The following is a 20,737-nucleotide window of genomic DNA, read 5'->3' on the forward strand; positions in this document are numbered from 1 at the left end:
TTTAGGTCCATCTACTCGTTGTTTATCTTCTATTCATTGATCACTTGGAGGGCACAATTCTCATGGGCCTTGGCTCTGCAATTACTCCATCTTGCAAGTGGTGGAGTGCCTCGCACATAAGCTCTACCAACTTTAGGCAAACTCCCTTCAAGGCACTGACAATGTGTGTTTCAGCCTCATTTTCCATGGTCAGTGCCCCATATGGTAGTACTATCACAATGGAAGCCTTCGTGCCCATCATATCAGTAACCTCTGACGTGCCGATAGCCAAGTTGGTGGATAGCGAACCAGCTTGTGTTGCGCTAGTCTGCAACTCCTACAACCTGGTCTGGATGGTGCCTGGGATGATCTGTTGTTGCTCCTCAAATGGTTGTAGTGCCTCTATGGTGACATCTCTAACTGTGTCATCAATGTCAAATAAGTCACCCTCTGTTAGTGTGAAAGGGTCTAGTGAGGTCTTGGTCCCCTTGGATTTCTTTCTGGACCCTCCCTTCTCCAACTCTCTCAGGTGCTTAATGCGGGTGGATGTCTCCTGAGGATCCTCATCGTACTGCTCTATGTCCTCCTCTTCGGTCTCCGGTGAAGGTGACCATGCACCTTCATCAAAGCCCTGCTCTGTGCCCCCTATCTATTTTTCCACCTCCTTTCCTTCCTATTCCGCCTGGGCCTTCTCAGTGGCCTCCGTCTTCCTCTTTTCAACGAGATGCACCATCTTCAGCTTAGCCACTTCCTTCTTATTTTTTGTAGCATACTTACTTCCACCCACCACCACATCTGTGGTAGAGCGCCACTCCACCGGCCGTTTATCCAACACCACATCGATGGCATCATTTGTGGCTAGGTACAATGAATCATACCACTTCTGCATAAGGTCCTTCTGTGCCCTGACTGATATCTGATGGAAATCAACATTAAATTCAACATAGCTCTATAGGTTAGCATATACTATGGGTGAAAATCGCGGCATGCAATTGATGGCCATCTTGATATTCATTTCCTTCAATATCCAGAAGATCTTGATGTCCCAAATGTGATCCACATCCTTAGTCACCCACAGCAAAGTGTACTTCACTACTTCAAGAAGGTCTGGCACGATCGAGGGGAATTGGATTTCCTCTTGTAGCTCCCACGCTACTAGCATGATCGAAAGCAAGAGCCACACATAGTGGAAGGTCATTCTTTTCTCCTACACTTCATGACAATTCGGCAAGAACTTTCCGCGAAGGTAGTTTGACTAGTTAAACTAGACTCCTTCCACGCATTGTTGTGCGAGTGCGACATCAAGCATCAACACCACATTGGCATGACACTTCTGCATCACCTTCCCTTCAAGGATTTTCATTTCCACCTTCATAGCGAGGTCACAGATGTTGGAGAAGGTGCATGCATGTGGCTTCTTCACCAGTTTGAACTTCTATTTCATTGATTCTACGAGTGCCTGATCGCCACCCTTGTCGCCAAAGATCATTTCCATATTTTCGCCTATATATGGTAGCCACGTTATGTGGTGAATCAACATATGGGTGATGGGTATCGGCTTCTCCAGCCACAGACACCCATCATGCACCAGGCACAGTAGCTGCTTGATGACCAACACTATCATGGGGGCTCGGTTATAGTGTGGCACCCAGAGCAGGTTGAGTAATCCTACCTTCTCTATGCCTTTGAGCCACTTCCATGGCTCCAATGCAGTCATACCTGTATTTGTGTCTATGACGTGGCACATCAGCTGTTCAGTCACCAGTTGTGGGAACTTCTCGTGGTCTACCAAGATACAGTCTTCGAGCTTTAATATGGGCACCCATGCCAAACACAGACTATCAAAAGAGATTTCACCCGATAGTAGATGGGCTTGCATGGGAATCTTACTTTCATTAATGTCCTTTGGGACCTTGGAATTAGGCTTGTGTGGGTGGACATACTATGGAAACTGTGTAATAAGGTCCACACCCTGGGCTTCAACATCCTCTATTTCCACTCCCACATCCTCATCATCCATGGGGATGTCTTCGATATCCTCCTCCTCTACTTCTAGGTTTATAGCCTTTGCCTTTCTTCTGGGTAGTGGGCTTTGGTGGGTTATGTCTTCGCGATGCGCACAGCGTTATGGGTGGCTACTTACCCTTCTTATCTTTCATAGTCTCCTTGGTTGGGGTTGGCTTCGGTCTCGACATTCTCAAGAATTCAGTGACCTCTGCCAGTACTTCAGCCACTTCCGGGGTAGCTACTTTAGCCTCTCTCCCCATTTCCTATGTTGGCTCCTCTACTTCCTGTTGTGCATTGATAACTTTTGGGGATGCTAACATAACACTCTCTATTAGTGCGCGCAACATCTCGAGCAAGTTTGGAAATGCAGGAGTGTATGTTTGAGAGCCTTGAAGAACTCTGGGTCCATAGGCATCTGAGAGTGGAACAACAAAATACTCAAAACACCAAGTGTTTCTTTTTGGGCAGCCTCTTGTAACTTATAGGGCATTTTTAATTCAAATCCAACCATTTCCCCAAAAATTGGTTCATTAATGCTGGATTGGAAATAGATTTTCACATATACAAGCCATAAATTTCATCTTAAATGTCATTTGCCTATTCCATTTGGCCTCACTTCTACCATATTTTCATGAACAGTAACTTTAATGGTGACGTTTTGCCCAACCCCGGTGATTTCTCCCTGGGTAGCACAACTCCCTCCGCATTGTAGCAAACTGAGTGACACATCCTTGCTTCACACCATCTTCCAATCGTGAAGCTCCCCAACCTGGGTAGTGTAGTTTATAGTCCCACACCTCCTTTTAGCTGCCTGGAGCACTAAGACTGTGCTTCTTTCATTTAGTCACATGGTCAGACCACCAGTGTATGGCTTTAAGCAACTGCCATTCACCTTTCTTGGGAAGGCTTCTCCATTTAATTTGACCAATTATATTGCTCCTCCATCAGTAATCTCCTTAATAACATAAGGCCCTAACCAGTGCATCCTGAATTTCCCTCGAAATTTATCAAACTTACTATCATATAACAAAACTAGGTCATTTACCTTAAATGTGCACAACTTGATGTGTCGATCATGCCATGCCTTTTCACGCTGCTTTTGGACTTGCTGGTGAAATCCAGCGAAAAATATTTCTTCTTCGAGCTCATTGAGCTACTCAAGACCCTCCCCCAGGGCTCCTCAATCTATCATACCTATGAGTGCTACTATGCACAGACTAGGCATGATGTATTCCATAGGCATCAATTCTTCCACACGATAGACAAGCCTAAAAGGGGTTTGTCAGGTCAACTTCTTGCATGTCTTTCGATAAGCCCATAGTATTGTAGGTATGTGTAGGTCCCAATCACATTGTTGAGCATTGCAAACCTTGGTCAACACATTTTCGAGCACTTTTTTGAACGCTTTCACTATCCCGTTAGCCTATGGGTGATAAGGTGTGCTCTTCTAGTGATATACCTAAAATTCCTTCGTTAGTGCGTTGCTCGTCTCATTCAAGAAGTGGGTACCACGATCACTCATCAAGATCTTTGGAAATACAAATCGCATTAGTACATGCTCAATAAGAACTTCATGGTAGTCGCACCCGTTCAATCCTTCATCGGTTGTGCTTCTGCCCAGCGAGTCAAGTACTTCGTCACAGGGATAATGTATCTTGCTCCTGTCTTTCCTTGTCGCTGAATGGGTCCTACAAAATCAATTGCCCAATTTTCGAAGGATTGCAACATCATTTGTGCATTCAAAGGCATTTCATCCCTTTGCAATGGCCTACCCATTCTTTGACATACATCACACACCTTGAAATATGCTTTTGAAACCTAATGAAAGGTTCGCCACCATAACCCTGTGTGTAGAATCTTCTATACGATTGCTCTCCCTACATAATGTCCTCCCACGATGCCCCCATGAGCATCTGCGAGGATGCTGCTTCTTTCAAACACAGGTACATACTATTGCAATATCTCATCAGTCCCCATTTTGTAGAGATGTCCAGCAATGATAGAGAAATTTTCCACTAATTCCTTATTTTGTTGGACATTGTATCCTTCCGGTGCAGTTCATGTTGTTAGGATGTGTATTATGTCCTTAAAGAAACCATCCACAACACGCACTGCAAATAGCTTCACATCAGGAAATCCTTCTTCCAAGTTAGTAGGATCATTGCCTGTTTTAATGTGCGACAGATGATCTGGACCCGCATTCAATCGTCCAGGCTTCATGACAACTTCAAAATTATACTCTTCGAACAAGAAGAGTCATTTTCATATTCTCCCCCTCCACACAAGATTATTGACCATGTACTTCAGTGTCGAGTGGTCTATACACATCTTAAAATAGCCTCCTAGCAAGTAGTGTTGATACTTCTAGAGCTCGTAGACGATAGATATCCCTTCGCATTCAATGGTGGAATAGTTCTTCTCTACTTTGGATAATCTGCAGCTTGCGAATTATTGACCAGGTACTTCAGCGTCGAGTGGTCTGTATACATCTTAAAATAGCCTCCTAGCAAGTAGTGTTGATATTTCTAGATCTCGTAGACCATATCTAGCCCTTCACACTCAATGGTGGAATAGTTATTCTCTACTTTGGATAATCCGTGGCTTGCGAATGTGATAGGATGGTCTAAGCCTTCTCCACTAGCTTGTGTCAGTACTTCTCCCGGTGCTATACATGACACGTCGACATGTACATTAAACTATTTCTCCTAGTCTGGGAAGACTAGAATTGGCGTTGTAACCATTTTTTATTTCAATATGTCCAAGCTCTTCTTACAGTCATCGTTCTAGTAGAACATGACATCCTTCTTCAACACTTTATCCATAAGTGCGGTGATCTAGGCATAACTTTTGATAATTTTTATGTAATATCCCCTATGTCGTAGAGTAGTGCATAACTGTTTCACACTCCTCGGCACTTCTAAGTTCAATATCACCACAATATCTACATGGTCTACCATCAGTCCTTGCCTACAAACCACATGCCCCAACAGGTTTCCAAAAGTAATGCAAAACAGGCACTTCTTGATATTGATCGCGATCTGGTATCTTCGACAGGTATCCAGCATCAAGCACAAGCTTGCTACATGGTGCTTAACAAACCTAAACATAATCTAGTCATCAAAATATACCTCCAAGAATTTATGAATAAATTCTTTAAATGCCACAACAACCACACACAAAAAGATTACAGGTTCATTCTTCAATCCAAATGGCATTAGAGGGTTCTAAAAATAACCCCACTCAGTTTCGAAGGTTGTCTTGCTCCTATCCTCCACATGATTTTGATTTGGTGGTACCTAAAGAACCCATCAGTGAAGGATTATGCTTCCTAGCTACCTACATTGTCCAAAAATTCATCCATGAATCGAGTTGGGAAAGGATCATGCACACAAGCGTCATTCAGTTTTCTGAGATCCACTCATATCCTTATCTCATCCTTTTGCTTCTTCTCTTGCACCACCATTGGGCTTACCCAATTAGACTCTTTCACAAGCTCAATGATGCCTACCGCAAGCATCTTGTCTAGCTCTAAGCAAACCTTCTCCTTATATTTTGGATTGAGATGGTAATGCATTTGCTTAATTGGCTTCGCGTCGGGCTTTAACGTGATATTCATCATTACTAGGTCCCCGATTATTCCCTTCAGATCCATAAACATCGTATGGAAAAAGTCCCGGTATTCGTGGAGTAATTCAATGACCTTATCCACCATCGTGTCATCCCAATAGTCTCCAATCTTCACAAATTTGGGTTCTGCCTCCATACCAATGTTCACTTATTTCGCTCTAAAAGGCATGGTTACATCAGGGTTCTCAATTTGCAGTCCACGAACCTCATGGTGACCTTCTATTTCTAGAACGTTAATCTTCTACAAATCCTTGTCCACTTCTTTAGTAGTTACATTATAGCACTCTAGCATGTGACTCAGATGAGTAGCCCATTCAAGCTGAATCAGGTTTAAAGGATCTAGTGGTATCCTAAAGATTGTTGCTTTCACTTCTTGTAGTGCTTCATCAATACTGTCAAACCCGTCCTCATAACTAAATGTCATCATGAATCCCTGGCACAGGATATCCCATTCGCTTGTCCCATGGTGGAGCTTTGTTTCTATATACCAATCCATGGGGATAACATCTAAGGTATGACAGAACAGGTACATCCACTCAAGTTGGGGCTTTTCTACATAAGCGTGGGTCAATTTGGCCATATGCACGTGAGGATCATTCTGCCCATCATACTTATCTGCCAGTTGCATCTTAGGCTTCCCGAATCATGTTCTTATCATCCTCCCACATTCACACCAATCATCAAAGCTTCCCTTGTGCGTACCCCACCATCTCGTGGGTGTAGCACAAGTGCCCAGTCCAAGGCCTGGAAGCATTGCTTTTCTGATACCTCCATTACAAATGCATCCAAAAACATATCTAACTCATTCAAACCATCATAAGTAGGTAGATTTCTTACCTCTAACGACACACAACATAGTGACTAGGTCGTCGTGTTGCAATTCAGGAAGATTGAGGGGTATTATTACATGCAACGATTTCTTCTCAAAGATCATCTTCTACTTCTTCAAATTGATTACCCCGTTCATATCAGTAGCCCAGTCAATTCCCAGGAGCGCATGATAGGGATTATTTTCATCCACTATCTCTATTACTTCAAAATTTGCCAACGTGCTTGCTCCCTCAATATCCATGGTCACCCCTACAGTCGCCCCATGGGGATGATATTTTGCTGATTCGCCATCCTTAGCTAAATTAGAGACCATTTCAGTGTAGGTCTCCCCATTCGCTCCCAGTTTGCTTTGGTAGGACATTCACATCCGAACCTAGATCCAAAATGACCTGATCCATTTCATACATTCCTATCTATGTAGTCAGTCTCATCTCTTATCCCTGTCCTTGTCTTATGCTTGCCAATGTTTCGTACTATCCACAGCTCTCCTGGCGCGGCTCCAATGCATCTATTGATGAGTTCTTGTAACCCTTTCATAGCCTTACTGTCGCGGAGTAAATTCATACAAGTTTCAAGAAATGTTGTGAGCATAGAAGGGTCTATCTCCTCATCAGGTTTATCTTTGCTTCCTAAGGTGGAGGCCTCAATGAAGCTCCTCTTAGCTTCCATGAAGGTTTCATGTGCACGTTCCAGATTGAACTTAGCCTCCTTTGCCAGGGCTTTTTGAACCCACGTACTATCTTCTGGATGTTTCCCCTTCTCCTCTCGTATCGCTATTCCACTTCTGAGCACTATATTTACATTAGGATCTTCCTCACGCAGCTCAGACCTCATCATCTATAGGTTCTGAGTCGGCGAAGGTGGTATCACCCCTTTTTCATGTATCCTAGTTATTAGTGTAGGAAAGTCTTCTATTTCATGATCAAACAATTTGAAATACTTTCATGATGGACACGTTGGATTAGTGCAATCACGGGCATAGTGTCTTTCTCCTCTGCAATTGTAGCAAATCAACTATCCTCGACCTCTACCAAGTCCTCCTCTTCCTCGGCCTCTTTCGTGCCCCTAAAATCCTATCCATGCCATCCCTGCACTTTGGTCAAGGGGTTGTGTTTTGGCCTGAACCCTATAGGTGGGAGTTCTATCCATCATTAGTTCATAGCTCTTGCAAGTATGCTCATCATTCGCTACCAACCTAAAAAAGTTGCAAAACTGCTATTGTGGTGCTTGTACATACTTATGTAGCAAGTGACAGTTATCTGTGGCATGTTTTCCTGCTACCTGATAGATAGCACACCACAATGTAGGCCCCGCACTAGGTCCTACTTGAGCTTCTGGCATTAAGGGCACCGATCCTCCTTTTGCAATATAGTTTGCAAAGACTAGGTAGTGGTCTTTGTCATGATCCTAACTCTTGCATTTCAAGCACCATATCTCCTCATGTATCTCTGGTCGAACCGTCCTATCATCCTTTAGACTTTGCATCTCAAGGCATATATTCTTCTACTGTGCATTGATTGGTTGAACTCCCAGATTAGGATCTTTCATTGCAGTTTCATGTAGTCTCATGGAAATCTCCAAGGCCTCTGCCTGAGTTGTTATCTTCTACTGCGACAACATACTCCTTAAGTGTGGTAGTAGCGAAGCCACAAACCACTCGCTATGTTGTCCATCTATAAAATTCATGTTGGCTTCACGAGTTGTACATTTCAGCTTCTGATCTAGTTCCTAATTCGTCTTTCTCAATTCCATCACAATCTCTTTGAATCCCACAATTGATTGCACCTCAGATTTATGCCTACTAAATTCCCTATCCAGTGTTGCCTCGATGTCTACTACTCCAACATTCGGGTTATCATTAGAGTACTTAATATACCAAGTTAGCGCAAATCATGCCGAGCACTAACCAGTGTCCCCTTCTTTATATGGTCATCTGTAACACCTTGAGCTTCCCATACAGCCCTCACAACAAACCAAAATTGGTCCCGGTCATCATTTCCCAAGCCTTTGAACAAAGGCAACTTCACTCTATTTTCCATACTGAACCTTGGTGGAGGTGTAGGTAGTATGGGTGAAGTTGGAGGTGAGGGTGGTGAAGTTGGAGATGGTGTGGGTAGAGTTGGGATTTGTGGAAATCCTTGTCTTATTAACTGAATAGCACTTCATGGAGAAACCTTTGCTATCACTTCTTCGTCACCTCACAGTGGTGAAATCAAGGTACTCTACTTTGGACCCTTTTTTCCTTTATTCCTATAAGGTTTTCTGCTTCGCGTAGTCCTGAACATCAAGGTAGTTGCATAACCCATTTTTCGCACAATAGCATTTTAATCCAGGTATTCAAATATTTACATACTTACCTCGTGCTACTTTCAAAAAGTTTCACTTTTCCTCACTATAGATGACTGAGGTGTCGACTATGAATTCAGTCACAAATCCTCCTATGACAAGATCGAGCCAATGATTGATAGCACATGTGATATTATCCTCTAATGCTTACAACCTTCGTACTAGCTCTGGGGTCCACACAGTAGGACCATCAACCTTCCACCTTCCTTTGTTATCTGCTAGCTTCACGATCCACTCATATAGCTCAATAGGGAAGGAGCAGAAAAAAATCTCGTGTATCTCTATATACACGTATTTGTCCAACCACTGTGCCTTTGTCAGTCATGGATTTATGTTCTCTTGTGTTGCGAATTCGTGGATCATTCTATCCAACGAGTCTCCAATCTCCTTCTTAGTTGGATTCCAATGATAAGACATCACACATCCCTTATGCAGATTCTGGTCCTGGCAACGAAACTATTTGTTTTCTTGAGGGGGCCTCACCCAAGTTTAGCATTAATTAGCCAAACAAATCCCTACATTACTGGCCCTTTTGTCGTTAGCCCGCGGAGCGCAGACCGAAGTCTCACCCAAAGTAGTATGGGGGGATGCTGCAACCAAGTTTTTTCACCTTGAGATGGTTGTGATGTCGTTTGATTTCTTCTAGCCTGGCCTTCACACAACTGGTCTTGCTCTAGGGATTCTAATACAAACCCTCAATTCTAGCCTTCAATACCTTCGTGAAAGTATATGATTGAGCATTATGTAGCCCTAACCTATGGTTCAGGTACTTTCACGCTGCTATGGCAGCGTGCCGTGCAAATTCCTTAGTTATCCCAAGTGATTTTCTTATCTTGCCAAATACTTGAAGTCATTACCAAGTAAGCAAATATGCATATTTGTATTAAATTATTAAATGTAAGTGCAGTCCTTCATGCATCGTATAAGCATAATAAGGAAACTCACACACAAAATATCCAAACCCATCAACAAAACAAATACACATAAATTGCAGAATAACTCCTTTTATTTATATATTCCAAGTGTTCCAAACTCTGTTCCCCCTGTGCACAAAGTTGTAGGGGTCTGCACACTCAGTTGTGGAATTCTACCCTTGTCCTATGTGCACTCAGCTGCAGAGCCTCTACCTACTCTACAACCCAAGATTTAGATTTTCTACTCTAAAGCTATGACTCTCTTACATATTTTGTCCTTCTATCTATTGATTCTTCTTCTTCTAAAGTACTTAGAGCTTATCTCTTTTTATATAATCCCATGGTTTGCGGACCATGTGTAAGTCTCTTACAGTTCAATTTACTTTACAAAACTAAGGGTGTACTACCCTTTTAGACACATAACACCTCTGCACTCAGCGACCATAAAATGTGGAGTCTTTATAATTATATTGGAAACACTAACTTAACATGGGCTTTTAGCCCCAAAACAGCCCTTGGGGGTTCTTGCTCCGAAAATATTCATACCAAAATAATTTTTATTTCACTCCTCCCTTGGTGACTTGACCCAAGGGCCAAGTGATATGAGAGAACCCAAACATGAACCTATGGTAGAAATTAAGAGGACCCAAAAAGCTATGGAGCTCTCTTAGAGTGTTTTGGACTAGACAATCCTGAATGAATTGGATCTTTGTTGGATCTAGATGCACCCCCCATTCATCAATAATGTATCCTAGATACTCAACCTGAGTTATGCCAAAAGTTCATTTCTCTAAATTGGCACACAACTTGTGTTGTCACATTGGGTGGATAACCTATCATATGTGGTGGAGGTGCTTTTCCCAACTTTGGTTGAAGACCAAGATGTCAGCCAAGTATACCACTACAAATAAGTTGGTGAATGGATACAACATGTCATCCATCAACATTATGAACGTTGCAGGACAATTCGTCAACCTGAAAGGCATTACCATCCATTCGAAAAGGCCCTCCTTCTCTTTGAAGACAATCTTCCACACATCAGAGGGTTTGACTAGTACTTGGTGATAACAAAATTTCCACTCAATATTGTTGAAATACTTTTCCTTCTTGAGTTAGTCCAGAAGATCATCAATCTCTGGGATCTGGTACCTATTCTAGAGAGTGATCTTGTTCAGTGCCTAATAGTCAATACAAAGTCTCCAAGTCCCATCCTTCTTTTGTACCAACACAATTTGGCTCCCATGGGGCAATTAACATAGCCAGATGTGACCTTTTGGCAACAACTCTTGAATCTACGTCTTGATTTTGTTTTTCTACATAATAGAGTGCTGATAGATTGGTCCATTAGGAATCGACGCACCTGGGGTCAGATTGATGGAGTGCTTGACATGAAAGTGTAGAGGCACCCTTTTGGGGGTGGTGAAGATGTCCTTATACTCCTCCACGAAATTTTCCATCTCTTGTTTCCTTGTAGAGGGGCCTTGTCTAGAGCTTGTGGCCACCAACTTCTTCTTTCCCTAAGGGTGTATCATTATTACAAAAAAAATATCTCAGTTTTGGAAATGATATTACTGCATTTTTTTGTAGTAACCAAAGAGATGGCGGTAGGTAATACTACCTATGGTATCTTGTACAATGCATTTCACAACATAACAATAAAAATGTGAAGCATTGACTCATATAGAATGTTGCTTCCACAAGTATGTTTGGCCTAATAATACATCAAAAACATCAAGGGGAGAAAACTCACATAATACCTCATCTATGAAAGGATTGATGTTGTATGGAAGGCAACACTACTGTCTGATGCGAAGGTCCCATCCTTGGTTAAGCCACTTGATGATGTATAGTTGTGGGTGTGTTGTGGTCGATAAGCCCAACTGCTTCAAGATCTCTACTAAAATGAGGTTCTTTTGACTCTCGCTATCGACAATGACCTATATCGGGGAACCCTTTACCCACATCAAGGAGTGGAAGAGGCTCTCCTCCTTCTCTTGATCTTTAGATTCCTGCTTCTAGATCTTCGTAGTGGGAACAGTGGTGTTGGCCTATGCACCGATAACCTACTTACCTTTGTCATTCCCCTTGTCCAGTTCTGACTCAGAGTCGGAACATGCATCTAATTCAGAAGCCTTTCGCTCGGCCACTAGTGACTACTTAGCCCAACACTCACTTGTGTTCTAAGTGAAGCTCTTATGGAACTCACACCACTTTCCCGTGTCCTTCTTCAGCTTCATCATGTTTTTCTTTTCTTGTGGCTTTCGCAGGTCATCTTGGGCTACCCCGCCTTGGCTTTGTGCTTTGTTCTAAGGTTTGGGGGCACGTTTCCCTTGCTTCAGATTCATATATCCAAAGTCTCTCTTCTTCTTTTTAAGCTTATTCTCGATCTTGACAGCGTATCGGTATGTTGTGTTGAGCGAGGAGATGTCCAGGAACTCCATTTCATCCTAGATGTACTTTTGTAGGTAGCCACGGTACTTGAGTACCAAATGTTTCTCTGAATCCTTGATACTTGACTTTGTACAAAGTGTTTGAAAAACATTGGTAAACCCTGGGAAATGATGGTCCCTTACATGCTGCAATGTGGTCCACATTATGTATTTATCCTCATAGCTCCTGATAGGGTAGTACTACTCTTTGATGGTGTCCCGGAATGAATTCCAAGTGAGTGTGGCTGGAAATATCGAGGGTATAATTTCATCCTTTTGCTCACAATAGCTTTCCCAGCAGTCTGTAATGTGGGGGGCAAATTTGAGAAGAGAAGAAGTAATATTTTTTGGGCTGGAAAAATTATGAGTAGAAAAATGTCCTTCTAGCATATTTAACCATTTATCTATGACGTCTTCATCTATTTGATCCTCAAATATGGGAATGTCAAATTTTACTTGTACCTTGAAAAGGAGTGGTGCCTCCAAAGTGCTTGTTGGATGTGGATTCATCGTCGGTGGGCAACCATTGAAGGATCTGGGAAAATTTATCCATCATCACGTTCCTTTGTTTCTTGACAACCTCCTGAGCAATATTTTGATAGGATGTCCTTCTCCCTCATCTCTCATTTCTTCCCCCATGGGAGGTCGTCAAGATTTGTGAGACTGGTCTTGCAAAGATTCGACCAATTCAAGTCGTAAATTCTTATATCCCAACCTCGTTGGGGACATGCAAAGAAAAACAGAGAAAGAAAAAAATGCTCCATTGATCTGAATTTTAATAAGAACATAAGAAAAGTATAGATATAACCATAAACAAAAAGATGCAGCAGAAATAACACTTCATTTCATTAATATCAGATACTGAAGTATTCTTGAAAATATAATGGAAATAAAACTAGCTCAGGTGATGGTAGCTTATGTTAGAGAAGAGAGGTGGCAGCTACATGCCTCTAAACTATCTTAAAATGAGGCTCAAGGACCTATTTATTATTGAGAAATATTGGAAAAACCTAAACATCCAAAAACCTAACTCTAGGAGATGAAGCATCAAACTATGGACCTTGTTTCGGTAAATTGGTACATCAACTTCCTAGGGTCATAACATTGGCATATGATCTCCATTTGATGCATAAAATACCTCGTCATAAATATTTATTCGAAGACTACAGCTTTCGGGTGGCTAACATTAACCTCTACCCATGTTGGCCCCCGTTTTCCCAAAAACGTCATTTAGGGTCTCAAAATAGCTCTAGAAGTTTAAGACCTGAAGAAATGCTAAAAATAATAAATTCTACTACAAATAAGGAAACTGAAAAATTGAAAGAAACAGTGGTGGGGCTCCAAGTGGAATAGGCTGGTGACCACCAATATCCACTGGAATCAATGGTATGAAATGTGAATAGATATGTCTGGGACCTAAGAATTTTAGTAGTATTATGGGCTTATAGAACCACATGTAAAAATTTGACAGGTCAAACATCTTTCAAGTTAGTTTAGGGGAAAGAAGTTGTGATTCTCATGGAGTACATAATGCCTATCATGAGGATTGCAACCTTTAAAGATATGATAGACCTTGATATTATGGTGGAAATAATGTCACAGTTTCTTGCTTTGGAGGAAGATAGATTTCTAGTAGGATTCCATCAACAGGTACAGAAAGGAAGAGAAAAGGCCTGGCATGAAAAATATAATAAGGAAAAGAAGTTCCAAGTAAGATACCTTATTCCCCTTTATGAAAATAAGATTCTAAAATTTCCAGGAAAATTCAGGATGCATTGGTTGGGCCCAGACATTAACAAGCATATTACTGAAGGAGGTGTAGTTCAATTAGAAAAGTTAAATGGAGAATTGGTTCAAGGAAGAATAAATGGCAGTAGGTTGAAGCTATATAGGGATAATACCCCCCCTAGAGCTTCAGTTTGAAGAAATAAGAAGAGTCTTAGTGCCACCTACAGTTGAAAGTGGGAACTCGACTATAAACTACGCTGCAAAGAGAGATTTGATGTAGGATTCTAGGAGTCTAGACGTAAGAGGGGTTGCCCGCTACAATATGGGATGTGTCAAAGTTTGTTGGAAAAATATGACTGTTAAAAGGGAAAGTTTCCATTGAAATACATGGAAAGATGCATTTATGAGGATAGATTGACCAGATCTAGTGATAGATATGCAATTCATGCACATAACCTCAGCTAATGATGGGGTTGGAAATTCAGATTTCTTATAAAAATTCACGTCTCTCCCAGATTTGGTAATTGGATGTCTTGAGAGTTCGAATATTGTGATTGCGAAGAAGTTGTGGAAATTTTCACATGGATGCATTGACGCTTGAAGAGTTTATTCGTATCGCGAAAAAAAAGACCAAATATTAGAGAACGAATAGGAAATAGGAAAAGAGACCTATTGATGCTTAGAAAGAGACTGAAGAAGGAAGAGATAGTGAGGAAGAAGTAGAGAAAGTGCAAATAAAAATAGATGGCACAAACATTTATTTCACCTCTCCCACCATATATTCCACCAATAAAACTAGATGAAAAACTAGTGAAAGAGTGGAAGGATGTGAAATATGGAAATTTCGCACCTTTATTGTCAGAGTTAGTGTGATTTACTAGAGAAACCCTCGGGAATATTCCACAGTTGAAGTTCGCGTAATATTAAATCAATGAAAGAAAAAAATATGTGCATTTCACACCAAACATATACTTAAAACAAGTACACTACCTTGAGAGGTGTGAAAATTTTAGAACTACAATAGTGGGTAGTTGGATTCACGCGGTCGGGTTTGATGAATATGTTAAATGTGTCGCAATTTGGCAGAAGTCCAAGAAGCATGGCTGGTGTGAGACAATTGCCCATGCTGGTGCACAATGGATTCCTGTGGATGGGGAAGAGGATCCCTATCGACCCAATGCTAATATCGAGAATCAAAAGACTACCTTATCAAGGGATGAACCCCACAGAGGAGTTTGCTGGGAAAGATTAGGATAGAGCCATAACAGAAAACATGAAGAAGAAGTTTGGACTGAAAGAAGGGAAGCGATGTTATGATATCAAATCGATCAATGACAAGGGATTTTGCTTCATACCACATATATAGGTTAGAAAAATCGTGAGGAAATGTCAGGATAATGAAGCCCTTGCACTGGTAATTTCATTAGTTTTGCATTGCATTAATGGGGTTCAATACAACTAGGCCACATATCTGTGCCAAGGGTTTTTGGACAACTGTTGTGAGGCTCATGAAAAAGCTACTCCATTTCACTATCCATGGTTAATTTTGATCATTGTGATGCTTGCATGGAGTGAGACAAAAGATTCATAGTTCCCTCTGATAGCCTCGAATGTTTGTGAAGCTGGGCGATATACCTAGTTGTGTTATACCACTGATTCAGTGCGCACACATGATAACATAATTTTTTTCTTTTTCTACAGTATGTATTACACATGTTGGTGAACCAAAACCCTCGCCTTTCACCAAGCCTATACAAGTAGTATAGCTCTGTCACGAAGTTTAATGCTGACTTCCACATAATTTACATATAACCTCATAGGGACACAAAGAAGACATGGCATCCTCTGCCATATTTAGTAACAAAAGATGATCTGCTAGCATACATAAAATAGTGGCCCTCAGAGTGGATCATTGCACTAGAGACATAAACCGAGCATACTCCGACAGAGGAGGACATGACATAGCTTGGGGAAGTGAGTGGGAAGGATAATGATGAGCAAGAAACAGAATAAGAGGAGAAATACAACAAGGGTCACTAGGATGACCAGAACAAACAGTCTGAAAATATAGAGACAGACCAATATGTTGTAGAGAAGAGGAATGCACACATTGAAGCATCCACAAGAAGCAAAAAGAAGTAGAAAGTAGACAAGACAAAGGAAATAATGCTAGTGGTCCTCATTGATGGGGACTTGGACCAGATTGGGCATAGAATTTAGGAAGAAATGATAGAATCATGGAACAAATTAGAATATCACTATGCCACGCTTCTAACAAGTGTCGAGGAGTGCATTGTACAACTAAAGATATTGGGACAACTGATCAGACATCCATTGTAGGCAAAGAAAAATCTTGGGGAGGAAAGACCAATTGAGCCTACACTTGCAATGCGAATAACACCAATACTTACGAGAGCTCTGCAGTTTGACTCTACTAAGGTACAACACTATTCCAAAGAATGGAGGTATGTGAGCATGAAAAATGAAATAGTAACACTTCAAAGATTACAAAAGCCACATCAAGAGATCATAGATGAGTTGAAGCTCCGTGAATAACACACTTCATAGTTAAACATTCAAGTAGAGAGAGAGTGAGCTTCACTGCAGCAGAAGCTCAACCAGGCAATCCGGGAGAGGGATGAGGTAGTACAGCAGTAGTAGAAGCTAAAGGAGGTGGTCAAAGAAACATTCCATGAGATTCCAGACATTGATGTCCAAGAAGAGGTACTAGTGGAGGACAAGGTCGCGAAGCTCAACCTTACCATAAAAGGATACAAGGATAATATCACTGACATAAAATTTACATATGTTATGAATGTAAGCAGCCTATAGATGAAGCTACAACCAACCACATCATAGGAAGTGTGAGAGAAGAGGGAGGCCAACCTAAAGGCTGCAATGGTCAGCATCTCTATAGCATTGCAAGATTGTGGGAAGCTATTGGATGAGAACTTACAGATTTGGACTTCATTATAGGAACATCCAAATGCATTGAAGCTAGAAGAGGATATTCAATAGAAGTAGTGACAGCGAGAGGGGATTCAAGTAATTATGAGAACCTTACCAATCTCACAGAAGCTTATAAAGGTCAATGAGGGAAATGACCTCCAAAAGAAGATAGAGGAGCTGAGGAAGGAGAGGAGACTTTGATAGAGAAAACTCAGCCATGGCAAGGTGAGACTCTCCAGTTATCCCAAGAAGTGGATAAGAAGCTTCAAGAGAGAGAGAAAGTAGTGATGGAGAAGGCTACAAAAACTATGATAGAAGAACTACTCTAGGAAGTTCACAATTTAGAGAAATAGGTCACATACATTCTACATCAGTTCAACAATACCTACAATAACATTGTAGTGAAGATCAAATGAAATTTGGATAAGTGACTCAGGATGAGTGACATGTGAGTGTTGGGGGCCTATTGGGCACAACCTAACTTGGCCTAAATTTTGGCAAAGACTACATTTTGTGGCACGAAGCAGGCATTGGAGTGTGCAATGGAGTAGGAAGTGGATTGTGCAGTGGGGCATTTTTTAATATACCATGAGGTGTTGTAAGGGCTTAGGGGTGGGTTGAAGCCCCTCCCTTTTCTAAAAGTGCATGATTTTGTAAGGGATCATGGTTTTAGGACCATAGTTTCCTTTTTTAGGGATTCCATGGTATTTGGACCATGGTATCTTGATGATGTAACCCTACAATGCAATAGTATATATAGGGTAAAATAATAAGGAAAGAGGAATTGAATTAATTCATATCAGTGTTATGGGAAAATTATTGTGATATGTAATTTAGTAGAGAAGGCGAGGCTTTGCAGCTGAGTGTGTACAGGCCCAAATCTATAGTTGAGTGCGTCAACAACCTGCAGCTGAGTGTGAAGAGGCCTGAGTCTACAGCTGAGTGCGCAGACAACCTGCAGCTTAGTGCGCATGCCAAGAACTATTTGTTATTCAAAGATTTATTATATTAAGCAACAATTCTTGTGGACGTAACCCTACACTCGGGTGAACCATTGGTAAATTTGTGTTTTGATGTGTATATTTTCTTATTATCTATTGTAGAGTAGTAGTTATTATAGTTTCATTTTATTTAAGTAGAGTGATGGTTTATATGGAATTTTTAAGTGATTAATCTAACACAGAAAAGTTATTTCTAAGTACTAATAATAATATTACATAATAATACCACATCTCTTAATCCTTCAAGGTTGAAAAAACATGGTTCTGCATCCTCCCATAGTCACTTCAGGTGATATTGCGATCTGCTTGTAGTTTGTTACCAAAAGGGCCAATGATCAAGAGTTTTTCTTGTGCACAATATAGATTGAACCTGGGTCATCCCAAGCCAATCCAACACTTGTCATGATGTTTTCTTCCCAACATTCAGCTTGGAATACGTGTCCCATGACCTTGGCTATTATTTTACCTTTATTAGTTTTCTTACATGGATTTTTTACCAACGTTGTTAAAAACCCTCCCCTTGGGGGAACACCATCCTCAGTGTTAAATGACACTTATAAACCAACATAACACATGATTCCCATGGAGCTTTATAACACAGATCAATGCAATATTTATATCATATCATACTACTCAAGGCATATCAAACATATCATGAACACCATATTGCTCATTGGTGCTTTAGAACACAACTTGATGCATTATTTGCATACATATAAATATAGATAGACATGACCAAAACACAAAATCAAAACATATACCGAATTTTTTTTCCTTAATCAGCAAACAATAAAGGATGCATGGCCCACATCCGATCAACCATATCCCATGTAGCTTCATCGAGACCAAAGTGTTTCCAATGCACTTTAACCTGCTCGATTACTCGGTTATGAAGCATGAGCATATTTATTTACGAAATACGTTGAGGTTCTAGCTAGAATTCTACTTCTGGCTTCACCTATAATACAAACCAGTAAATCACTTGATCAATATCTTTAACATACTTCTTAATAAATGACACACAAAAAACATCATGGACTTTTATTATTGAAGGAAGCGTAAGTCGATAGGCTTCTCATCCAAACCTATCAAGAATATTGAGAGGTATACAATATCGAGGTGCAAACTTTGCACATGATCTAATCCTGAAGTATCGCTTATTGTGCTTGATGCACAAATATACATGTTCCCCAAACTAAAAATCCTTAAGTTCCTTGTGTTCATCTGCATAAATTTTATGTCTATAATGTGTTGCCTCTAAATTCTTCTTCGCAACCTCCACTTCTCATATTTGCCAACATGTTCAGTTTAATCAATATCCTATTAACAAGATCACTCGAACTGATAGGAGTATTACAACTCCACCCATAGAGTGCCTCAAACAAAATCATCCTCAGAGACTCCTGATACCCATTGTTGTAAGCAAACTCAATTAATGGACGATACTCTTCCCACTTTCACTGTTCACGCATGACATACATTCTCAACATGTCCTCCAAAATCAGATTGACCCTCTCTATCTATCCATGTGTCTATGGATGATAATTTGTACTAAAGGCCAACTTTGTACCCAAATATGCAAACAACTCTTTCCAAAACCTAGAAGCAAACTTGACATCCTTGTCTAACACAATATTCTTCAGAACACCATGCATACTGACTATACCTCTGATGAAGACATGTTCTACATCAATAGTTAAATATGTCGAATTCACTAGAATGAAGTGTGCTACCTATTTCAACCTATCAACAACAACCATATTAGAGTCATGTTGTCTAGTTTACCTCATCAAGCTTGTAATAAAATCCATGGAAATGACCTCCCACTGCCAGTCTAGAATCATAATCTATTGTAGTAATCCACCTAGATGCTTACATTTTCCTTTTACCTGTTTACAATCCAAGCATATAGCCACAAACATTTCCATTTGTTTCCTCATATTCGACTAATAGTAGAACTTCCTCACTACTTTCAATGTTTTTTGATATCTTGGGTGGCCTGAATACAACATAGCATGAAATTCCCTCAAGATAAGATTCTTGAGGTCACTATTGTATAACACATAGATAATTTCCCTAGATCTAACAAATCCATACACCGTGACACGATAATCGACATCATGATCACATGTACTATGTTGTAACCTGCACGTAAGATCCTTGTACATTTCATTTTGTTGACCTGCCTATAATATCCATTATTTTAGATCTGTCCCATATGAAAGCATAACTGAAATATTATTTACCTATACTCTTAAATTAAGAGCATCTGCAACCTTCTTATCTTTTCCTCTTTTTTACCTACTACTAAATTTGAACTCATTGATCATGGCCAACCATCTAACTTGTCTGAAATTTAGATTCAGTTACTCAATTAAGTACCTCAATCCACTTTCATCACTCGTCAATACAAACCTCCTTCCAAGAAGATAATTCCTCCCCATATTCAATTAATGGACAACCACTGCTAACTCAAGATCATGTGTGACATGGTTATGCTCATGCTCATTAAATTTCTTTGGTTTATAACACACTACCTATCCTTGCTATATCCAATCTCCACCAATTCATCTCTTACAAGCATATATACACACCACATATATTTGTCTAGGTCTTCGATTTTTAGAACTACATAATTTATCAACAAATGGTTCAACTACTCAAAACTTGTTGCACATTCCTCTATCCATTGATATGTCTTACCTTTCCTTTGCAATGATGTAATGCGGGACGAAATTTGAGAGAAGTTCTCGATGAGCCTCCTATAATAACATGCTAGTCCCATGAATGATCTTACCTCATCCACATTTCTAGGAGTTTCCCATTCTATGATGTCTCTTATCTTTTCCAGATCCATTGATATGCCTTCCTTAGAACCACATGCCCCAAGTAATTTACCTTTATCTGAATTAAATGACATTTGTTA

This window comes from Pinus tabuliformis, chromosome 8, assembly GCF_031772625.1.
Source record: "Pinus tabuliformis cultivar Carrire ecotype Pingquan chromosome 8, CPIR1, whole genome shotgun sequence".
Lineage (NCBI taxonomy): Eukaryota > Viridiplantae > Streptophyta > Pinopsida > Pinales > Pinaceae > Pinus > Pinus tabuliformis.